This window comes from Anomaloglossus baeobatrachus, unplaced genomic scaffold, assembly GCF_048569485.1.
Source record: "Anomaloglossus baeobatrachus isolate aAnoBae1 unplaced genomic scaffold, aAnoBae1.hap1 Scaffold_4183, whole genome shotgun sequence".
NCBI classification, from domain to species: Eukaryota; Metazoa; Chordata; class Amphibia; order Anura; family Aromobatidae; genus Anomaloglossus; species Anomaloglossus baeobatrachus.
This window is the reverse complement of record NW_027443518.1, coordinates 7,501-27,133: the sequence shown is the minus strand read 5'-3', so window position 1 is coordinate 27,133 and position 19,633 is coordinate 7,501. Positions and strand designations below refer to the sequence as shown.

General features: G+C 47.2%; 32 non-coding genes across 32 annotated transcripts; 22 read left to right on the top strand and 10 right to left on the bottom strand.

Moving 5' to 3' along the window:
* Window positions 1-1,132: 1,132 nt before the first annotated feature.
* Window positions 1,133-1,205, top strand: TRNAA-AGC (transfer RNA alanine (anticodon AGC)). Its single transcript has one exon. It is a non-coding gene; the product is annotated as a tRNA-Ala (tRNA).
* Window positions 1,206-1,311: 106 nt separating this feature from the next.
* On the top strand, window positions 1,312-1,397 carry TRNAY-GUA (transfer RNA tyrosine (anticodon GUA)). Its single transcript is given in 2 exon segments — window positions 1,312-1,348; window positions 1,362-1,397. It is a non-coding gene; the product is annotated as a tRNA-Tyr (tRNA).
* A 428-nt stretch (window positions 1,398-1,825) lies between these two features.
* On the bottom strand, window positions 1,826-1,899 carry TRNAN-GUU (transfer RNA asparagine (anticodon GUU)). The gene has a single exon. It is a non-coding gene; the product is annotated as a tRNA-Asn (tRNA).
* An 835-nt stretch (window positions 1,900-2,734) lies between these two features.
* Window positions 2,735-2,807, top strand: TRNAA-AGC (transfer RNA alanine (anticodon AGC)). The gene has a single exon. It is a non-coding gene; the product is annotated as a tRNA-Ala (tRNA).
* A 1,528-nt stretch (window positions 2,808-4,335) lies between these two features.
* Window positions 4,336-4,408, top strand: TRNAA-AGC (transfer RNA alanine (anticodon AGC)). Its single transcript has one exon. It is a non-coding gene; the product is annotated as a tRNA-Ala (tRNA).
* A 106-nt stretch (window positions 4,409-4,514) lies between these two features.
* Window positions 4,515-4,600, top strand: TRNAY-GUA (transfer RNA tyrosine (anticodon GUA)). Its single transcript is given in 2 exon segments — window positions 4,515-4,551; window positions 4,565-4,600. It is a non-coding gene; the product is annotated as a tRNA-Tyr (tRNA).
* A 428-nt stretch (window positions 4,601-5,028) lies between these two features.
* On the bottom strand, window positions 5,029-5,102 carry TRNAN-GUU (transfer RNA asparagine (anticodon GUU)). The gene has a single exon. It is a non-coding gene; the product is annotated as a tRNA-Asn (tRNA).
* An 836-nt stretch (window positions 5,103-5,938) lies between these two features.
* On the top strand, window positions 5,939-6,011 carry TRNAA-AGC (transfer RNA alanine (anticodon AGC)). Its single transcript has one exon. It is a non-coding gene; the product is annotated as a tRNA-Ala (tRNA).
* A 106-nt stretch (window positions 6,012-6,117) lies between these two features.
* TRNAY-GUA (transfer RNA tyrosine (anticodon GUA)) lies at window positions 6,118-6,203 on the top strand. The gene is given in 2 exon segments: window positions 6,118-6,154; window positions 6,168-6,203. It is a non-coding gene; the product is annotated as a tRNA-Tyr (tRNA).
* A 428-nt stretch (window positions 6,204-6,631) lies between these two features.
* TRNAN-GUU (transfer RNA asparagine (anticodon GUU)) lies at window positions 6,632-6,705 on the bottom strand. Its single transcript has one exon. It is a non-coding gene; the product is annotated as a tRNA-Asn (tRNA).
* An 835-nt stretch (window positions 6,706-7,540) lies between these two features.
* On the top strand, window positions 7,541-7,613 carry TRNAA-AGC (transfer RNA alanine (anticodon AGC)). The gene has a single exon. It is a non-coding gene; the product is annotated as a tRNA-Ala (tRNA).
* Window positions 7,614-9,141: 1,528 nt separating this feature from the next.
* TRNAA-AGC (transfer RNA alanine (anticodon AGC)) lies at window positions 9,142-9,214 on the top strand. The gene has a single exon. It is a non-coding gene; the product is annotated as a tRNA-Ala (tRNA).
* Window positions 9,215-9,320: 106 nt separating this feature from the next.
* Window positions 9,321-9,406, top strand: TRNAY-GUA (transfer RNA tyrosine (anticodon GUA)). Its single transcript is given in 2 exon segments — window positions 9,321-9,357; window positions 9,371-9,406. It is a non-coding gene; the product is annotated as a tRNA-Tyr (tRNA).
* A 428-nt stretch (window positions 9,407-9,834) lies between these two features.
* On the bottom strand, window positions 9,835-9,908 carry TRNAN-GUU (transfer RNA asparagine (anticodon GUU)). The gene has a single exon. It is a non-coding gene; the product is annotated as a tRNA-Asn (tRNA).
* An 836-nt stretch (window positions 9,909-10,744) lies between these two features.
* Window positions 10,745-10,817, top strand: TRNAA-AGC (transfer RNA alanine (anticodon AGC)). The gene has a single exon. It is a non-coding gene; the product is annotated as a tRNA-Ala (tRNA).
* A 106-nt stretch (window positions 10,818-10,923) lies between these two features.
* TRNAY-GUA (transfer RNA tyrosine (anticodon GUA)) lies at window positions 10,924-11,009 on the top strand. Its single transcript is given in 2 exon segments — window positions 10,924-10,960; window positions 10,974-11,009. It is a non-coding gene; the product is annotated as a tRNA-Tyr (tRNA).
* Window positions 11,010-11,437: 428 nt separating this feature from the next.
* TRNAN-GUU (transfer RNA asparagine (anticodon GUU)) lies at window positions 11,438-11,511 on the bottom strand. Its single transcript has one exon. It is a non-coding gene; the product is annotated as a tRNA-Asn (tRNA).
* An 831-nt stretch (window positions 11,512-12,342) lies between these two features.
* On the top strand, window positions 12,343-12,415 carry TRNAA-AGC (transfer RNA alanine (anticodon AGC)). The gene has a single exon. It is a non-coding gene; the product is annotated as a tRNA-Ala (tRNA).
* Window positions 12,416-12,521: 106 nt separating this feature from the next.
* On the top strand, window positions 12,522-12,607 carry TRNAY-GUA (transfer RNA tyrosine (anticodon GUA)). The gene is given in 2 exon segments: window positions 12,522-12,558; window positions 12,572-12,607. It is a non-coding gene; the product is annotated as a tRNA-Tyr (tRNA).
* Window positions 12,608-13,035: 428 nt separating this feature from the next.
* Window positions 13,036-13,109, bottom strand: TRNAN-GUU (transfer RNA asparagine (anticodon GUU)). The gene has a single exon. It is a non-coding gene; the product is annotated as a tRNA-Asn (tRNA).
* An 835-nt stretch (window positions 13,110-13,944) lies between these two features.
* Window positions 13,945-14,017, top strand: TRNAA-AGC (transfer RNA alanine (anticodon AGC)). The gene has a single exon. It is a non-coding gene; the product is annotated as a tRNA-Ala (tRNA).
* Window positions 14,018-14,123: 106 nt separating this feature from the next.
* Window positions 14,124-14,209, top strand: TRNAY-GUA (transfer RNA tyrosine (anticodon GUA)). Its single transcript is given in 2 exon segments — window positions 14,124-14,160; window positions 14,174-14,209. It is a non-coding gene; the product is annotated as a tRNA-Tyr (tRNA).
* Window positions 14,210-14,637: 428 nt separating this feature from the next.
* TRNAN-GUU (transfer RNA asparagine (anticodon GUU)) lies at window positions 14,638-14,711 on the bottom strand. Its single transcript has one exon. It is a non-coding gene; the product is annotated as a tRNA-Asn (tRNA).
* An 831-nt stretch (window positions 14,712-15,542) lies between these two features.
* Window positions 15,543-15,615, top strand: TRNAA-AGC (transfer RNA alanine (anticodon AGC)). The gene has a single exon. It is a non-coding gene; the product is annotated as a tRNA-Ala (tRNA).
* A 106-nt stretch (window positions 15,616-15,721) lies between these two features.
* On the top strand, window positions 15,722-15,807 carry TRNAY-GUA (transfer RNA tyrosine (anticodon GUA)). The gene is given in 2 exon segments: window positions 15,722-15,758; window positions 15,772-15,807. It is a non-coding gene; the product is annotated as a tRNA-Tyr (tRNA).
* A 428-nt stretch (window positions 15,808-16,235) lies between these two features.
* Window positions 16,236-16,309, bottom strand: TRNAN-GUU (transfer RNA asparagine (anticodon GUU)). Its single transcript has one exon. It is a non-coding gene; the product is annotated as a tRNA-Asn (tRNA).
* An 831-nt stretch (window positions 16,310-17,140) lies between these two features.
* Window positions 17,141-17,213, top strand: TRNAA-AGC (transfer RNA alanine (anticodon AGC)). Its single transcript has one exon. It is a non-coding gene; the product is annotated as a tRNA-Ala (tRNA).
* Window positions 17,214-17,319: 106 nt separating this feature from the next.
* On the top strand, window positions 17,320-17,405 carry TRNAY-GUA (transfer RNA tyrosine (anticodon GUA)). Its single transcript is given in 2 exon segments — window positions 17,320-17,356; window positions 17,370-17,405. It is a non-coding gene; the product is annotated as a tRNA-Tyr (tRNA).
* Window positions 17,406-17,833: 428 nt separating this feature from the next.
* On the bottom strand, window positions 17,834-17,907 carry TRNAN-GUU (transfer RNA asparagine (anticodon GUU)). The gene has a single exon. It is a non-coding gene; the product is annotated as a tRNA-Asn (tRNA).
* Window positions 17,908-18,743: 836 nt separating this feature from the next.
* On the top strand, window positions 18,744-18,816 carry TRNAA-AGC (transfer RNA alanine (anticodon AGC)). The gene has a single exon. It is a non-coding gene; the product is annotated as a tRNA-Ala (tRNA).
* Window positions 18,817-18,922: 106 nt separating this feature from the next.
* TRNAY-GUA (transfer RNA tyrosine (anticodon GUA)) lies at window positions 18,923-19,008 on the top strand. The gene is given in 2 exon segments: window positions 18,923-18,959; window positions 18,973-19,008. It is a non-coding gene; the product is annotated as a tRNA-Tyr (tRNA).
* A 428-nt stretch (window positions 19,009-19,436) lies between these two features.
* Window positions 19,437-19,510, bottom strand: TRNAN-GUU (transfer RNA asparagine (anticodon GUU)). Its single transcript has one exon. It is a non-coding gene; the product is annotated as a tRNA-Asn (tRNA).
* Window positions 19,511-19,633: the final 123 nt, after the last annotated feature.

Sequence of the window (19,633 nt, the reverse complement as noted above, 5' to 3'; positions counted from 1 at the left end):
AACATGCGATGCCAGCAAAAGAGACCATGGTTCCTGGGAAAACACGGCTAACCTCCTTCCCTCTATCGACAAAGAGCTCTTTTAGAAAGGTCTCTTCTGTAGTATCTAGGGAGTTCAAAAGGTAGGTAGCGAGCAAGCAACAGGGCTTTTTATTGGAAGAGCAGATGAAAGCCAACGTGGAATCTTCTTCCCCCGTAGCATGCTACTCAAGCAAAAGTGGCCCACATCCCTGGGTGGGCTTGAACCACCAACCTTTCGGTTAACAGCCGAACGCGCTAACCGATTGCGCCACAGAGACGCAGATGTCTGGCCTTTCCACGGGAACTCCCAGCCAGGCCAGGCGCAGGTTCCTCAGGGGAACCTTTGAACATAATATGACAAAAAGAAATCAGCAAAAACAAAGAGACAATTGCCGGTGCTCAGTAGAGCTCAAGTTGCCGACAATAAGATCCTGCTGTCGGATTCCATCCCATAGACACCCTCCCTTCTAGTCACTTTTCAAAAGTCAGTCGATAAGTACAATTCTCCTCAAGGTAGCAGCATCCAGCAGCAGAGTGGCGCAGCGGAAGCGTGCTGGGCCCATAACCCAGAGGTCGATGGATCGAAACCATCCTCTGCTATGAGATCATTTTCATAGAAGTCGCCAAATCTCTTCTGTCAACACAAACGCGTTTCTGATCAAAAATATAAACCAAAGGCCCAAATCCCTGCTCATCACATGCTGATGGAAAAAGAAGAATTCCCCACGTCACAGCATTTCCTATAGCCCGGGTGTTTTTCAGCCCCACAGCCAAAAAGACCAATGGCTCTGCATGCGTATTTGCTGCATCGCAACTTTCTTCTCCAAATTATTAAGGCTTTTTTCATGCCTTACCACTCAGTTCTGCACATATGTGCAAAGGGTTTGCTTGGAAGAGGTGTGCATGTATTCATAAGCCCCCCGTCACCCTATAAACTCCTCCGATGATCTTCTACTATGGCAAAATGGTATCCGCACTTAAAAAAAAAAAAAAAAAAAGCGATCTACTTTTCAGAAATCAGTTGCCATGTAACAATGCAACGTCACACCTGACTTTATGTGAAAGCCACCACAGGGTGTGGGAAGAAAGTAAAGGCTAGTCTACCATGCCAGGGGGGATTAGCTCAAGTGGTAGAGCGCTCGCTTAGCATGCGAGAGGTAGCGGGATCGATGCCCGCATTCTCCAAAGCTGATTTTGTTTTTTTCACATGGTAGTCGAGAGTTTCTTTTTACCTCATGCTCAAGGCTCCAACAGCTAAAACTAGGAGGCTTTCAAGCATGAGCAAAACATGCCTTCGATAGCTCAGCTGGTAGAGCAGAGGACTGTAGCAGTAAATCAGCAATCCTTAGGTCGCTGGTTCAATTCCGGCTCGAAGGAATTTTTTGTGAATTCTATCGGATGGTTCATCCTCCTGGTCAACACAGCCACCGGTATGCTCCTTCTGTCCATCTACAACAGGTCTTTTAGAAAGGTTTCCTCCGTTGTACCCGAGGAGGTCAAAACAAAGGCAGAGAGCAACAGAGATTTACTTGTTGGGAGAGCAGCTCAGCTGAAACCCAACATGGAATCTTTTCCACCCATAACATGCGATGCCAGCAAAAGAGACCATGGTTCCTGGGAAAACACGGCTAACCTCCTTCCCTCTATCGACAAAGAGCTCTTTTAGAAAGGTCTCTTCTGTAGTATCTAGGGAGTTCAAAAGGTAGGTAGCGAGCAAGCAACAGGGCTTTTTATTGGAAGAGCAGATGAAAGCCAACGTGGAATCTTCTTCCCCCGTAGCATGCTACTCAAGCAAAAGTGGCCCACGTCCCTGGGTGGGCTTGAACCACCAACCTTTCGGTTAACAGCCGAACGCGCTAACCGATTGCGCCACAGAGACGCAGATGTCTGGCCTTTCCACGGGAACTCCCAGCCAGGCCAGGCGCAGGTTCCTCAGGGGAACCTTTGAACATAATATGACAAAAAGAAATCAGCAAAAACAAAGAGACAATTGCCGGTGCTCAGTAGAGCTCAAGTTGCCGACAATAAGATCCTGCTGTCGGATTCCATCCCATAGACACCCTCCCTTCTAGTCACTTTTCAAAAGTCAGTCGATAAGTACAATTCTCCTCAGGGTAGCAGCATCCAGCAGCAGAGTGGCGCAGCGGAAGCATGCTGGGCCCATAACCCAGAGGTCGATGGATCGAAACCATCCTCTGCTATGAGATCATTTTCATAGAAGTCGCCAAATCTCTTCTGTCAACTCAAACGCGTTTCTGATCAAAAATATAAACCAAAGGCCCAAATCCCTGCTCATCACATGCTGATGGAAAAAGAAGAATTCCCCACGTCACAGCATTTCCTATAGCCCGGGTGTTTTTCAGCCCCACAGCCAAAAAGACCAATGGCTCTGCATGCGTATTTGCTGCATCGCAACTTTCTTCTCCAAATTATTAAGGCTTTTTCCATGCCTTACCACTCAGTTCTGCACATATGTGCAAAGGGTTTGCTTGGAAGAGGTGTGCATGTATTCATAAGCCCCCCGTCACCCTATAAACTCCTCCGATGATCTTCTACTATGGCAAAATGGTATCCGCACTTAAAAAAAAAAAAAAAAAAAAGCGATCTACTTTTCAGAAATCAGTTGCCATGTAACAATGCAACGTCACACCTGACTTTATGTGAAAGCCACCACAGGGTGTGGGAAGAAAGTAAAGGCAAGTCTACCATGCCAGGGGGGATTAGCTCAAGTGGTAGAGCACTCGCTTAGCATGCGAGAGGTAGCGGGATCGATGCCCGCATTCTCCAAAGCTGATTTTGTTTTTTTCACATGGTAGTCGAGAGTTTCTTTTTACCTCATGCTCAAGGCTCCAACAGCTAAAACTAGGAGGCTTTCAAGCATGAGCAAAACATGCCTTCGATAGCTCAGCTGGTAGAGCGGAGCACTGTAGCAGTAAATCAGCAATCCTTAGGTCGCTGGTTCAATTCCGGCTCGAAGGAATTTTTTGTGAATTCTATCGGATGGTTCATCCTCCTGGTCAACACAGCCACCGGTATGCTCCTTCTGTCCATCTACAACAGGTCTTTTAGAAAGGTTTCCTCCGTTGTACCCGAGGAGGTCAAAACAAAGGCAGAGAGCAACAGAGATTTACTTGTTGGGAGAGCAGCTCAGCTGAAACCCAACATGGAATCTTTTCCACCCATAACATGCGATGCCAGCAAAAGAGACCATGGTTCCTGGGAAAACACGGCTAACCTCCTTCCCTCTATCGACAAAGAGCTCTTTTAGAAAGGTCTCTTCTGTAGTATCTAGGGAGTTCAAAAGGTAGGTAGCGAGCAAGCAACAGGGCTTTTTATTGGAAGAGCAGATGAAAGCCAACGTGGAATCTTCTTCCCCCGTAGCATGCTACTCAAGCAAAAGTGGCCCACATCCCTGGGTGGGCTTGAACCACCAACCTTTCGGTTAACAGCCGAACGCGCTAACCGATTGCGCCACAGAGACGCAGATGTCTGGCCTTTCCACGGGAACTCCCAGCCAGGCCAGGCGCAGGTTCCTCAGGGGAACCTTTGAACATAATATGACAAAAAGAAATCAGCAAAAACAAAGAGACAATTGCCGGTGCTCAGTAGAGCTCAAGTTGCCGACAATAAGATCCTGCTGTCGGATTCCATCCCATAGACACCCTCCCTTCTAGTCACTTTTCAAAAGTCAGTCGATAAGTACAATTCTCCTCAAGGTAGCAGCATCCAGCAGCAGAGTGGCGCAGCGGAAGCGTGCTGGGCCCATAACCCAGAGGTCGATGGATCGAAACCATCCTCTGCTATGAGATCATTTTCATAGAAGTCGCCAAATCTCTTCTGTCAACACAAACGCGTTTCTGATCAAAAATATAAACCAAAGGCCCAAATCCCTGCTCATCACATGCTGATGGAAAAAGAAGAATTCCCCACGTCACAGCATTTCCTATAGCCCGGGTGTTTTTCAGCCCCACAGCCAAAAAGACCAATGGCTCTGCATGCGTATTTGCTGCATCGCAACTTTCTTCTCCAAATTATTAAGGCTTTTTTCATGCCTTACCACTCAGTTCTGCACATATGTGCAAAGGGTTTGCTTGGAAGAGGTGTGCATGTATTCATAAGCCCCCCGTCACCCTATAAACTCCTCCGATGATCTTCTACTATGGCAAAATGGTATCCGCACTTAAAAAAAAAAAAAAAAAAAGCGATCTACTTTTCAGAAATCAGTTGCCATGTAACAATGCAACGTCACACCTGACTTTATGTGAAAGCCACCACAGGGTGTGGGAAGAAAGTAAAGGCTAGTCTACCATGCCAGGGGGGATTAGCTCAAGTGGTAGAGCGCTCGCTTAGCATGCGAGAGGTAGCGGGATCGATGCCCGCATTCTCCAAAGCTGATTTTGTTTTTTTCACATGGTAGTCGAGAGTTTCTTTTTACCTCATGCTCAAGGCTCCAACAGCTAAAACTAGGAGGCTTTCAAGCATGAGCAAAACATGCCTTCGATAGCTCAGCTGGTAGAGCAGAGGACTGTAGCAGTAAATCAGCAATCCTTAGGTCGCTGGTTCAATTCCGGCTCGAAGGAATTTTTTGTGAATTCTATCGGATGGTTCATCCTCCTGGTCAACACAGCCACCGGTATGCTCCTTCTGTCCATCTACAACAGGTCTTTTAGAAAGGTTTCCTCCGTTGTACCCGAGGAGGTCAAAACAAAGGCAGAGAGCAACAGAGATTTACTTGTTGGGAGAGCAGCTCAGCTGAAACCCAACATGGAATCTTTTCCACCCATAACATGCGATGCCAGCAAAAGAGACCATGGTTCCTGGGAAAACACGGCTAACCTCCTTCCCTCTATCGACAAAGAGCTCTTTTAGAAAGGTCTCTTCTGTAGTATCTAGGGAGTTCAAAAGGTAGGTAGCGAGCAAGCAACAGGGCTTTTTATTGGAAGAGCAGATGAAAGCCAACGTGGAATCTTCTTCCCCCGTAGCATGCTACTCAAGCAAAAGTGGCCCACGTCCCTGGGTGGGCTTGAACCACCAACCTTTCGGTTAACAGCCGAACGCGCTAACCGATTGCGCCACAGAGACGCAGATGTCTGGCCTTTCCACGGGAACTCCCAGCCAGGCCAGGCGCAGGTTCCTCAGGGGAACCTTTGAACATAATATGACAAAAAGAAATCAGCAAAAACAAAGAGACAATTGCCGGTGCTCAGTAGAGCTCAAGTTGCCGACAATAAGATCCTGCTGTCGGATTCCATCCCATAGACACCCTCCCTTCTAGTCACTTTTCAAAAGTCAGTCGATAAGTACAATTCTCCTCAAGGTAGCAGCATCCAGCAGCAGAGTGGCGCAGCGGAAGCATGCTGGGCCCATAACCCAGAGGTCGATGGATCGAAACCATCCTCTGCTATGAGATCATTTTCATAGAAGTCGCCAAATCTCTTCTGTCAACACAAACGCGTTTCTGATCAAAAATATAAACCAAAGGCCCAAATCCCTGCTCATCACATGCTGATGGAAAAAGAAGAATTCCCCACGTCACAGCATTTCCTATAGCCCGGGTGTTTTTCAGCCCCACAGCCAAAAAGACCAATGGCTCTGCATGCGTATTTGCTGCATCGCAACTTTCTTCTCCAAATTATTAAGGCTTTTTTCATGCCTTACCACTCAGTTCTGCACATATGTGCAAAGGGTTTGCTTGGAAGAGGTGTGCATGTATTCATAAGCCCCCCGTCACCCTATAAACTCCTCCGATGATCTTCTACTATGGCAAAATGGTATCCGCACTTAAAAAAAAAAAAAAAAAAAAAGCGATCTACTTTTCAGAAATCAGTTGCCATGTAACAATGCAACGTCACACCTGACTTTATGTGAAAGCCACCACAGGGTGTGGGAAGAAAGTAAAGGCTAGTCTACCATGCCAGGGGGGATTAGCTCAAGTGGTAGAGCGCTCGCTTAGCATGCGAGAGGTAGCGGGATCGATGCCCGCATTCTCCAAAGCTGATTTTGTTTTTTTCACATGGTAGTCGAGAGTTTCTTTTTACCTCATGCTCAAGGCTCCAACAGCTAAAACTAGGAGGCTTTCAAGCATGAGCAAAACATGCCTTCGATAGCTCAGCTGGTAGAGCAGAGGACTGTAGCAGTAAATCAGCAATCCTTAGGTCGCTGGTTCAATTCCGGCTCGAAGGAATTTTTTGTGAATTCTATCGGATGGTTCATCCTCCTGGTCAACACAGCCACCGGTATGCTCCTTCTGTCCATCTACAACAGGTCTTTTAGAAAGGTTTCCTCCGTTGTACCCGAGGAGGTCAAAACAAAGGCAGAGAGCAACAGAGATTTACTTGTTGGGAGAGCAGCTCAGCTGAAACCCAACATGGAATCTTTTCCACCCATAACATGCGATGCCAGCAAAAGAGACCATGGTTCCTGGGAAAACACGGCTAACCTCCTTCCCTCTATCGACAAAGAGCTCTTTTAGAAAGGTCTCTTCTGTAGTATCTAGGGAGTTCAAAAGGTAGGTAGCGAGCAAGCAACAGGGCTTTTTATTGGAAGAGCAGATGAAAGCCAACGTGGAATCTTCTTCCCCCGTAGCATGCTACTCAAGCAAAAGTGGCCCACGTCCCTGGGTGGGCTTGAACCACCAACCTTTCGGTTAACAGCCGAACGCGCTAACCGATTGCGCCACAGAGACGCAGATGTCTGGCCTTTCCACGGGAACTCCCAGCCAGGCCAGGCGCAGGTTCCTCAGGGGAACCTTTGAACATAATATGACAAAAAGAAATCAGCAAAAACAAAGAGACAATTGCCGGTGCTCAGTAGAGCTCAAGTTGCCGACAATAAGATCCTGCTGTCGGATTCCATCCCATAGACACCCTCCCTTCTAGTCACTTTTCAAAAGTCAGTCGATAAGTACAATTCTCCTCAGGGTAGCAGCATCCAGCAGCAGAGTGGCGCAGCGGAAGCATGCTGGGCCCATAACCCAGAGGTCGATGGATCGAAACCATCCTCTGCTATGAGATCATTTTCATAGAAGTCGCCAAATCTCTTCTGTCAACTCAAACGCGTTTCTGATCAAAAATATAAACCAAAGGCCCAAATCCCTGCTCATCACATGCTGATGGAAAAAGAAGAATTCCCCACGTCACAGCATTTCCTATAGCCCGGGTGTTTTTCAGCCCCACAGCCAAAAAGACCAATGGCTCTGCATGCGTATTTGCTGCATCGCAACTTTCTTCTCCAAATTATTAAGGCTTTTTCCATGCCTTACCACTCAGTTCTGCACATATGTGCAAAGGGTTTGCTTGGAAGAGGTGTGCATGTATTCATAAGCCCCCCGTCACCCTATAAACTCCTCCGATGATCTTCTACTATGGCAAAATGGTATCCGCACTTAAAAAAAAAAAAAAAAAAAAGCGATCTACTTTTCAGAAATCAGTTGCCATGTAACAATGCAACGTCACACCTGACTTTATGTGAAAGCCACCACAGGGTGTGGGAAGAAAGTAAAGGCAAGTCTACCATGCCAGGGGGGATTAGCTCAAGTGGTAGAGCACTCGCTTAGCATGCGAGAGGTAGCGGGATCGATGCCCGCATTCTCCAAAGCTGATTTTGTTTTTTTCACATGGTAGTCGAGAGTTTCTTTTTACCTCATGCTCAAGGCTCCAACAGCTAAAACTAGGAGGCTTTCAAGCATGAGCAAAACATGCCTTCGATAGCTCAGCTGGTAGAGCGGAGCACTGTAGCAGTAAATCAGCAATCCTTAGGTCGCTGGTTCAATTCCGGCTCGAAGGAATTTTTTGTGAATTCTATCGGATGGTTCATCCTCCTGGTCAACACAGCCACCGGTATGCTCCTTCTGTCCATCTACAACAGGTCTTTTAGAAAGGTTTCCTCCGTTGTACCCGAGGAGGTCAAAACAAAGGCAGAGAGCAACAGAGATTTACTTGTTGGGAGAGCAGCTCAGCTGAAACCCAACATGGAATCTTTTCCACCCATAACATGCGATGCCAGCAAAAGAGACCATGGTTCCTGGGAAAACACGGCTAACCTCCTTCCCTCTATCGACAAAGAGCTCTTTTAGAAAGGTCTCTTCTGTAGTATCTAGGGAGTTCAAAAGGTAGGTAGCGAGCAAGCAACAGGGCTTTTTATTGGAAGAGCAGATGAAAGCCAACGTGGAATCTTCTTCCCCCGTAGCATGCTACTCAAGCAAAAGTGGCCCACATCCCTGGGTGGGCTTGAACCACCAACCTTTCGGTTAACAGCCGAACGCGCTAACCGATTGCGCCACAGAGACGCAGATGTCTGGCCTTTCCACGGGAACTCCCAGCCAGGCCAGGCGCAGGTTCCTCAGGGGAACCTTTGAACATAATATGACAAAAAGAAATCAGCAAAAACAAAGAGACAATTGCCGGTGCTCAGTAGAGCTCAAGTTGCCGACAATAAGATCCTGCTGTCGGATTCCATCCCATAGACACCCTCCCTTCTAGTCACTTTTCAAAAGTCAGTCGATAAGTACAATTCTCCTCAAGGTAGCAGCATCCAGCAGCAGAGTGGCGCAGCGGAAGCGTGCTGGGCCCATAACCCAGAGGTCGATGGATCGAAACCATCCTCTGCTATGAGATCATTTTCATAGAAGTCGCCAAATCTCTTCTGTCAACACAAACGCGTTTCTGATCAAAAATATAAACCAAAGGCCCAAATCCCTGCTCATCACATGCTGATGGAAAAAGAAGAATTCCCCACGTCACAGCATTTCCTATAGCCCGGGTGTTTTTCAGCCCCACAGCCAAAAAGACCAATGGCTCTGCATGCGTATTTGCTGCATCGCAACTTTCTTCTCCAAATTATTAAGGCTTTTTTCATGCCTTACCACTCAGTTCTGCACATATGTGCAAAGGGTTTGCTTGGAAGAGGTGTGCATGTATTCATAAGCCCCCCGTCACCCTATAAACTCCTCCGATGATCTTCTACTATGGCAAAATGGTATCCGCACTTAAAAAAAAAAAAAAAAAAAGCGATCTACTTTTCAGAAATCAGTTGCCATGTAACAATGCAACGTCACACCTGACTTTATGTGAAAGCCACCACAGGGTGTGGGAAGAAAGTAAAGGCTAGTCTACCATGCCAGGGGGGATTAGCTCAAGTGGTAGAGCGCTCGCTTAGCATGCGAGAGGTAGCGGGATCGATGCCCGCATTCTCCAAAGCTGATTTTGTTTTTTTCACATGGTAGTCGAGAGTTTCTTTTTACCTCATGCTCAAGGCTCCAACAGCTAAAACTAGGAGGCTTTCAAGCATGAGCAAAACATGCCTTCGATAGCTCAGCTGGTAGAGCAGAGGACTGTAGCAGTAAATCAGCAATCCTTAGGTCGCTGGTTCAATTCCGGCTCGAAGGAATTTTTTGTGAATTCTATCGGATGGTTCATCCTCCTGGTCAACACAGCCACCGGTATGCTCCTTCTGTCCATCTACAACAGGTCTTTTAGAAAGGTTTCCTCCGTTGTACCCGAGGAGGTCAAAACAAAGGCAGAGAGCAACAGAGATTTACTTGTTGGGAGAGCAGCTCAGCTGAAACCCAACATGGAATCTTTTCCACCCATAACATGCGATGCCAGCAAAAGAGACCATGGTTCCTGGGAAAACACGGCTAACCTCCTTCCCTCTATCGACAAAGAGCTCTTTTAGAAAGGTCTCTTCTGTAGTATCTAGGGAGTTCAAAAGGTAGGTAGCGAGCAAGCAACAGGGCTTTTTATTGGAAGAGCAGATGAAAGCCAACGTGGAATCTTCTTCCCCCGTAGCATGCTACTCAAGCAAAAGTGGCCCACGTCCCTGGGTGGGCTTGAACCACCAACCTTTCGGTTAACAGCCGAACGCGCTAACCGATTGCGCCACAGAGACGCAGATGTCTGGCCTTTCCACGGGAACTCCCAGCCAGGCCAGGCGCAGGTTCCTCAGGGGAACCTTTGAACATAATATGACAAAAAGAAATCAGCAAAAACAAAGAGACAATTGCCGGTGCTCAGTAGAGCTCAAGTTGCCGACAATAAGATCCTGCTGTCGGATTCCATCCCATAGACACCCTCCCTTCTAGTCACTTTTCAAAAGTCAGTCGATAAGTACAATTCTCCTCAAGGTAGCAGCATCCAGCAGCAGAGTGGCGCAGCGGAAGCATGCTGGGCCCATAACCCAGAGGTCGATGGATCGAAACCATCCTCTGCTATGAGATCATTTTCATAGAAGTCGCCAAATCTCTTCTGTCAACACAAACGCGTTTCTGATCAAAAATATAAACCAAAGGCCCAAATCCCTGCTCATCACATGCTGATGGAAAAAGAAGAATTCCCCACGTCACAGCATTTCCTATAGCCCGGGTGTTTTTCAGCCCCACAGCCAAAAAGACCAATGGCTCTGCATGCGTATTTGCTGCATCGCAACTTTCTTCTCCAAATTATTAAGGCTTTTTTCATGCCTTACCACTCAGTTCTGCACATATGTGCAAAGGGTTTGCTTGGAAGAGGTGTGCATGTATTCATAAGCCCCCCGTCACCCTATAAACTCCTCCGATGATCTTCTACTATGGCAAAATGGTATCCGCACTTAAAAAAAAAAAAAAAAAAAAAGCGATCTACTTTTCAGAAATCAGTTGCCATGTAACAATGCAACGTCACACCTGACTTTATGTGAAAGCCACCACAGGGTGTGGGAAGAAAGTAAAGGCAAGTCTACCATGCCAGGGGGGATTAGCTCAAGTGGTAGAGCGCTCGCTTAGCATGCGAGAGGTAGCGGGATCGATGCCCGCATTCTCCAAAGCTGATTTTGTTTTTTTCACATGGTAGTCGAGAGTTTCTTTTTACCTCATGCTCAAGGCTCCAACAGCTAAAACTAGGAGGCTTTCAAGCTTGAGCAAAACATGCCTTCGATAGCTCAGCTGGTAGAGCGGAGGACTGTAGCAGTAAATCAGCAATCCTTAGGTCGCTGGTTCAATTCCGGCTCGAAGGAATTTTTTGTGAATTCTATCGGATGGTTCATCCTCCTGGTCAACACAGCCACCGGTATGCTCCTTCTGTCCATCTACAACAGGTCTTTTAGAAAGGTTTCCTCCGTTGTACCCGAGGAGGTCAAAACAAAGGCAGAGAGCAACAGAGATTTACTTGTTGGGAGAGCAGCTCAGCTGAAACCCAACATGGAATCTTTTCCACCCATAACATGCGATGCCAGCAAAAGAGACCATGGTTCCTGGGAAAACACGGCTAACCTCCTTCCCTCTATCGACAAAGAGCTCTTTTAGAAAGGTCTCTTCTGTAGTATCTAGGGAGTTCAAAAGGTAGGTAGCGAGCAAGCAACAGGGCTTTTTATTGGAAGAGCAGATGAAAGCCAACGTGGAATCTTCTTCCCCCGTAGCATGCTACTCAAGCAAAAGTGGCCCACGTCCCTGGGTGGGCTTGAACCACCAACCTTTCGGTTAACAGCCGAACGCGCTAACCGATTGCGCCACAGAGACGCAGATGTCTGGCCTTTCCACGGGAACTCCCAGCCAGGCCAGGCGCAGGTTCCTCAGGGGAACCTTTGAACATAATATGACAAAAAGAAATCAGCAAAAACAAAGAGACAATTGCCGGTGCTCAGTAGAGCTCAAGTTGCCGACAATAAGATCCTGCTGTCGGATTCCATCCCATAGACACCCTCCCTTCTAGTCACTTTTCAAAAGTCAGTCGATAAGTACAATTCTCCTCAAGGTAGCAGCATCCAGCAGCAGAGTGGCGCAGCGGAAGCGTGCTGGGCCCATAACCCAGAGGTCGATGGATCGAAACCATCCTCTGCTATGAGATCATTTTCATAGAAGTCGCCAAATCTCTTCTGTCAACACAAACGCGTTTCTGATCAAAAATATAAACCAAAGGCCCAAATCCCTGCTCATCACATGCTGATGGAAAAAGAAGAATTCCCCACGTCACAGCATTTCCTATAGCCCGGGTGTTTTTCAGCCCCACAGCCAAAAAGACCAATGGCTCTGCATGCGTATTTGCTGCATCGCAACTTTCTTCTCCAAATTATTAAGGCTTTTTTCATGCCTTACCACTCAGTTCTGCACATATGTGCAAAGGGTTTGCTTGGAAGAGGTGTGCATGTATTCATAAGCCCCCCGTCACCCTATAAACTCCTCCGATGATCTTCTACTATGGCAAAATGGTATCCGCACTTAAAAAAAAAAAAAAAAGCGATCTACTTTTCAGAAATCAGTTGCCATGTAACAATGCAACGTCACACCTGACTTTATGTGAAAGCCACCACAGGGTGTGGGAAGAAAGAAAAGGCAAGTCTACCATGCCAGGGGGGATTAGCTCAAGTGGTAGAGCGCTCGCTTAGCATGCGAGAGATAGCGGGATCGATGCCCGCATTCTCCAAAGCTGATTTTGTTTTTTTCACATGGTAGTCGAGAGTTTCTTTTTACCTCATGCTCAAGGCTCCAACAGCTAAAACTAGGAGGCTTTCAAGCATGAGCAAAACATGCCTTCGATAGCTCAGCTGGTAGAGCGGAGGACTGTAGCAGTAAATCAGCAATCCTTAGGTCGCTGGTTCAATTCCGGCTCGAAGGAATTTTTTGTGAATTCTATCGGATGGTTCATCCTCCTGGTCAACACAGCCACCGGTATGCTCCTTCTGTCCATCTACAACAGGTCTTTTAGAAAGGTTTCCTCCGTTGTACCCGAGGAGGTCAAAACAAAGGCAGAGAGCAACAGAGATTTACTTGTTGGGAGAGCAGCTCAGCTGAAACCCAACATGGAATCTTTTCCACCCATAACATGCGATGCCAACAAAAGAGACCATGGTTCCTGGGAAAACACGGCTAACCTCCTTCCCTCTATCGACAAAGAGCTCTTTTAGAAAGGTCTCTTCTGTAGTATCTAGGGAGTTCAAAAGGTAGGTAGCGAGCAAGCAACAGGGCTTTTTATTGGAAGAGCAGATGAAAGCCAACGTGGAATCTTCTTCCCCCGTAGCATGCTACTCAAGCAAAAGTGGCCCACGTCCCTGGGTGGGCTTGAACCACCAACCTTTCGGTTAACAGCCGAACGCGCTAACCGATTGCGCCACAGAGACGCAGATGTCTGGCCTTTCCACGGGAACTCCCAGCCAGGCCAGGCGCAGGTTCCTCAGGGGAACCTTTGAACATAATATGACAAAAAGAAATCAGCAAAAACAAAGAGACAATTGCCGGTGCTCAGTAGAGCTCAAGTTGCCGACAATAAGATCCTGCTGTCGGATTCCATCCCATAGACACCCTCCCTTCTAGTCACTTTTCAAAAGTCAGTCGATAAGTACAATTCTCCTCAAGGTAGCAGCATCCAGCAGCAGAGTGGCGCAGCGGAAGCATGCTGGGCCCATAACCCAGAGGTCGATGGATCGAAACCATCCTCTGCTATGAGATCATTTTCATAGAAGTCGCCAAATCTCTTCTGTCAACACAAACGCGTTTCTGATCAAAAATATAAACCAAAGGCCCAAATCCCTGCTCATCACATGCTGATGGAAAAAGAAGAATTCCCCACGTCACAGCATTTCCTATAGCCCGGGTGTTTTTCAGCCCCACAGCCAAAAAGACCAATGGCTCTGCATGCGTATTTGCTGCATCGCAACTTTCTTCTCCAAATTATTAAGGCTTTTTTCATGCCTTACCACTCAGTTCTGCACATATGTGCAAAGGGTTTGCTTGGAAGAGGTGTGCATGTATTCATAAGCCCCCCGTCACCCTATAAACTCCTCCGATGATCTTCTACTATGGCAAAATGGTATCCGCACTTAAAAAAAAAAAAAAAAAAAAGCGATCTACTTTTCAGAAATCAGTTGCCATGTAACAATGCAACGTCACACCTGACTTTATGTGAAAGCCACCACAGGGTGTGGGAAGAAAGTAAAGGCAAGTCTACCATGCCAGGGGGGATTAGCTCAAGTGGTAGAGCGCTCGCTTAGCATGCGAGAGGTAGCGGGATCGATGCCCGCATTCTCCAAAGCTGATTTTGTTTTTTTCACATGGTAGTCGAGAGTTTCTTTTTACCTCATGCTCAAGGCTCCAACAGCTAAAACTAGGAGGCTTTCAAGCTTGAGCAAAACATGCCTTCGATAGCTCAGCTGGTAGAGCGGAGGACTGTAGCAGTAAATCAGCAATCCTTAGGTCGCTGGTTCAATTCCGGCTCGAAGGAATTTTTTGTGAATTCTATCGGATGGTTCATCCTCCTGGTCAACACAGCCACCGGTATGCTCCTTCTGTCCATCTACAACAGGTCTTTTAGAAAGGTTTCCTCCGTTGTACCCGAGGAGGTCAAAACAAAGGCAGAGAGCAACAGAGATTTACTTGTTGGGAGAGCAGCTCAGCTGAAACCCAACATGGAATCTTTTCCACCCATAACATGCGATGCCAGCAAAAGAGACCATGGTTCCTGGGAAAACACGGCTAACCTCCTTCCCTCTATCGACAAAGAGCTCTTTTAGAAAGGTCTCTTCTGTAGTATCTAGGGAGTTCATAAGGTAGGTAGCGAGCAAGCAACAGGGCTTTTTATTGGAAGAGCAGATGAAAGCCAACGTGGAATCTTCTTCCCCCGTAGCATGCTACTCAAGCAAAAGTGGCCCACGTCCCTGGGTGGGCTTGAACCACCAACCTTTCGGTTAACAGCCGAACGCGCTAACCGATTGCGCCACAGAGACGCAGATGTCTGGCCTTTCCACGGGAACTCCCAGCCAGGCCAGGCGCAGGTTCCTCAGGGGAACCTTTGAACATAATATGACAAAAAGAAATCAGCAAAAACAAAGAGACAATTGCCGGTGCTCAGTAGAGCTCAAGTTGCCGACAATAAGATCCTGCTGTCGGATTCCATCCCATAGACACCCTCCCTTCTAGTCACTTTTCAAAAGTCAGTCGATAAGTACAATTCTCCTCAAGGTAGCAGCATCCAGCAGCAGAGTGGCGCAGCGGAAGCGTGCTGGGCCCATAACCCAGAGGTCGATGGATCGAAACCATCCTCTGCTATGAGATCATTTTCATAGAAGTCGCCAAATCTCTTCTGTCAACACAAACGCGTTTCTGATCAAAAATATAAACCAAAGGCCCAAATCCCTGCTCATCACATGCTGATGGAAAAAGAAGAATTCCCCACGTCACAGCATTTCCTATAGCCCGGGTGTTTTTCAGCCCCACAGCCAAAAAGACCAATGGCTCTGCATGCGTATTTGCTGCATCGCAACTTTCTTCTCCAAATTATTAAGGCTTTTTTCATGCCTTACCACTCAGTTCTGCACATATGTGCAAAGGGTTTGCTTGGAAGAGGTGTGCATGTATTCATAAGCCCCCCGTCACCCTATAAACTCCTCCGATGATCTTCTACTATGGCAAAATGGTATCCGCACTTAAAAAAAAAAAAAAAAGCGATCTACTTTTCAGAAATCAGTTGCCATGTAACAATGCAACGTCACACCTGACTTTATGTGAAAGCCACCACAGGGTGTGGGAAGAAAGTAAAGGCAAGTCTACCATGCCAGGGGGGATTAGCTCAAGTGGTAGAGCGCTCGCTTAGCATGCGAGAGATAGCGGGATCGATGCCCGCATTCTCCAAAGCTGATTTTGTTTTTTTCACATGGTAGTCGAGAGTTTCTTTTTACCTCATGCTCAAGGCTCCAACAGCTAAAACTAGGAGGCTTTCAAGCATGAGCAAAACATGCCTTCGATAGCTCAGCTGGTAGAGCGGAGGACTGTAGCAGTAAATCAGCAATCCTTAGGTCGCTGGTTCAATTCCGGCTCGAAGGAATTTTTTGTGAATTCTATCGGATGGTTCATCCTCCTGGTCAACACAGCCACCGGTATGCTCCTTCTGTCCATCTACAACAGGTCTTTTAGAAAGGTTTCCTCCGTTGTACCCGAGGAGGTCAAAACAAAGGCAGAGAGCAACAGAGATTTACTTGTTGGGAGAGCAGCTCAGCTGAAACCCAACATGGAATCTTTTCCACCCATAACATGCGATGCCAACAAAAGAGACCATGGTTCCTGGGAAAACACGGCTAACCTCCTTCCCTCTATCGACAAAGAGCTCTTTTAGAAAGGTCTCTTCTGTAGTATCTAGGGAGTTCAAAAGGTAGGTAGCGAGCAAGCAACAGGGCTTTTTATTGGAAGAGCAGATGAAAGCCAACGTGGAATCTTCTTCCCCCGTAGCATGCTACTCAAGCAAAAGTGGCCCACGTCCCTGGGTGGGCTTGAACCACCAACCTTTCGGTTAACAGCCGAACGCGCTAACCGATTGCGCCACAGAGACGCAGATGTCTGGCCTTTCCACGGGAACTCCCAGCCAGGCCAGGCGCAGGTTCCTCAGGGGAACCTTTGAACATAATATGACAAAAAGAAATCAGCAAAAACAAAGAGACAATTGCCGGTGCTCAGTAGAGCTCAAGTTGCCGACAATAAGATCCTGCTGTCGGATTCCATCCCATAGACACCCTCCCTTCTAGTCACTTTTCAAAAGTCAGTCGATAAGTACAATTCTCCTCAAGGTAGCAGCATCCAGCAGCAGAGTGGCGCAGCGGAAGCGTGCTGGGCCCATAACCCAGAGGTCGATGGATCGAAACCATCCTCTGCTATGAGATCATTTTCATAGAAGTCGCCAAATCTCTTCTGTCAACACAAACGCGTTTCTGATCAAAAATATAAACCAAAGGCCCAAATCCCTGCTCATCACATGCTGATGGAAAAAGAAGAATTCCCCACGTCACAGCATTTCCTATAGCCCGGGTGTTTTTCAGCCCCACAGCCAAAAAGACCAATGGCTCTGCATGCGTATTTGCTGCATCGCAACTTTCTTCTCCAAATTATTAAGGCTTTTTTCATGCCTTACCACTCAGTTCTGCACATATGTGCAAAGGGTTTGCTTGGAAGAGGTGTGCATGTATTCATAAGCCCCCCGTCACCCTATAAACTCCTCCGATGATCTTCTACTATGGCAAAATGGTATCCGCACTTAAAAAAAAAAAAAAAAGCGATCTACTTTTCAGAAATCAGTTGCCATGTAACAATGCAACGTCACACCTGACTTTATGTGAAAGCCACCACAGGGTGTGGGAAGAAAGAAAAGGCAAGTCTACCATGCCAGGGGGGATTAGCTCAAGTGGTAGAGCGCTCGCTTAGCATGCGAGAGATAGCGGGATCGATGCCCGCATTCTCCAAAGCTGATTTTGTTTTTTTCACATGGTAGTCGAGAGTTTCTTTTTACCTCATGCTCAAGGCTCCAACAGCTAAAACTAGGAGGCTTTCAAGCATGAGCAAAACATGCCTTCGATAGCTCAGCTGGTAGAGCGGAGGACTGTAGCAGTAAATCAGCAATCCTTAGGTCGCTGGTTCAATTCCGGCTCGAAGGAATTTTTTGTGAATTCTATCGGATGGTTCATCCTCCTGGTCAACACAGCCACCGGTATGCTCCTTCTGTCCATCTACAACAGGTCTTTTAGAAAGGTTTCCTCCGTTGTACCCGAGGAGGTCAAAACAAAGGCAGAGAGCAACAGAGATTTACTTGTTGGGAGAGCAGCTCAGCTGAAACCCAACATGGAATCTTTTCCACCCATAACATGCGATGCCAACAAAAGAGACCATGGTTCCTGGGAAAACACGGCTAACCTCCTTCCCTCTATCGACAAAGAGCTCTTTTAGAAAGGTCTCTTCTGTAGTATCTAGGGAGTTCAAAAGGTAGGTAGCGAGCAAGCAACAGGGCTTTTTATTGGAAGAGCAGATGAAAGCCAACGTGGAATCTTCTTCCCCCGTAGCATGCTACTCAAGCAAAAGTGGCCCACGTCCCTGGGTGGGCTTGAACCACCAACCTTTCGGTTAACAGCCGAACGCGCTAACCGATTGCGCCACAGAGACGCAGATGTCTGGCCTTTCCACGGGAACTCCCAGCCAGGCCAGGCGCAGGTTCCTCAGGGGAACCTTTGAACATAATATGACAAAAAGAAATCAGCAAAAACAAAGAGACAATTGCCGGTGCTCAGTAGAGCTCAAGTTGCCGACAATAAGATCCTGCTGTCGGATTCCATCCCATAGACACCCTCCCTTCTAGTCACTTTTCAAAAGTCAGTCGATAAGTACAATTCTCCTCAAGGTAGCAGCATCCAGCAGCAGAGTGGCGCAGCGGAAGCATGCTGGGCCCATAACCCAGAGGTCGATGGATCGAAACCATCCTCTGCTATGAGATCATTTTCATAGAAGTCGCCAAATCTCTTCTGTCAACACAAACGCGTTTCTGATCAAAAATATAAACCAAAGGCCCAAATCCCTGCTCATCACATGCTGATGGAAAAAGAAGAATTCCCCACGTCACAGCATTTCCTATAGCCCGGGTGTTTTTCAGCCCCACAGCCAAAAAGACCAATGGCTCTGCATGCGTATTTGCTGCATCGCAACTTTCTTCTCCAAATTATTAAGGCTTTTTTCATGCCTTACCACTCAGTTCTGCACATATGTGCAAAGGGTTTGCTTGGAAGAGGTGTGCATGTATTCATAAGCCCCCCGTCACCCTATAAACTCCTCCGATGATCTTCTACTATGGCAAAATGGTATCCGCACTTAAAAAAAAAAAAAAAAAAAAAGCGATCTACTTTTCAGAAATCAGTTGCCATGTAACAATGCAACGTCACACCTGACTTTATGTGAAAGCCACCACAGGGTGTGGGAAGAAAGTAAAGGCAAGTCTACCATGCCAGGGGGGATTAGCTCAAGTGGTAGAGCGCTCGCTTAGCATGCGAGAGGTAGCGGGATCGATGCCCGCATTCTCCAAAGCTGATTTTGTTTTTTTCACATGGTAGTCGAGAGTTTCTTTTTACCTCATGCTCAAGGCTCCAACAGCTAAAACTAGGAGGCTTTCAAGCTTGAGCAAAACATGCCTTCGATAGCTCAGCTGGTAGAGCGGAGGACTGTAGCAGTAAATCAGCAATCCTTAGGTCGCTGGTTCAATTCCGGCTCGAAGGAATTTTTTGTGAATTCTATCGGATGGTTCATCCTCCTGGTCAACACAGCCACCGGTATGCTCCTTCTGTCCATCTACAACAGGTCTTTTAGAAAGGTTTCCTCCGTTGTACCCGAGGAGGTCAAAACAAAGGCAGAGAGCAACAGAGATTTACTTGTTGGGAGAGCAGCTCAGCTGAAACCCAACATGGAATCTTTTCCACCCATAACATGCGATGCCAGCAAAAGAGACCATGGTTCCTGGGAAAACACGGCTAACCTCCTTCCCTCTATCGACAAAGAGCTCTTTTAGAAAGGTCTCTTCTGTAGTATCTAGGGAGTTCATAAGGTAGGTAGCGAGCAAGCAACAGGGCTTTTTATTGGAAGAGCAGATGAAAGCCAACGTGGAATCTTCTTCCCCCGTAGCATGCTACTCAAGCAAAAGTGGCCCACGTCCCTGGGTGGGCTTGAACCACCAACCTTTCGGTTAACAGCCGAACGCGCTAACCGATTGCGCCACAGAGACGCAGATGTCTGGCCTTTCCACGGGAACTCCCAGCCAGGCCAGGCGCAGGTTCCTCAGGGGAACCTTTGAACATAATATGACAAAAAGAAATCAGCAAAAACAAAGAGACAATTGCCGGTGCTC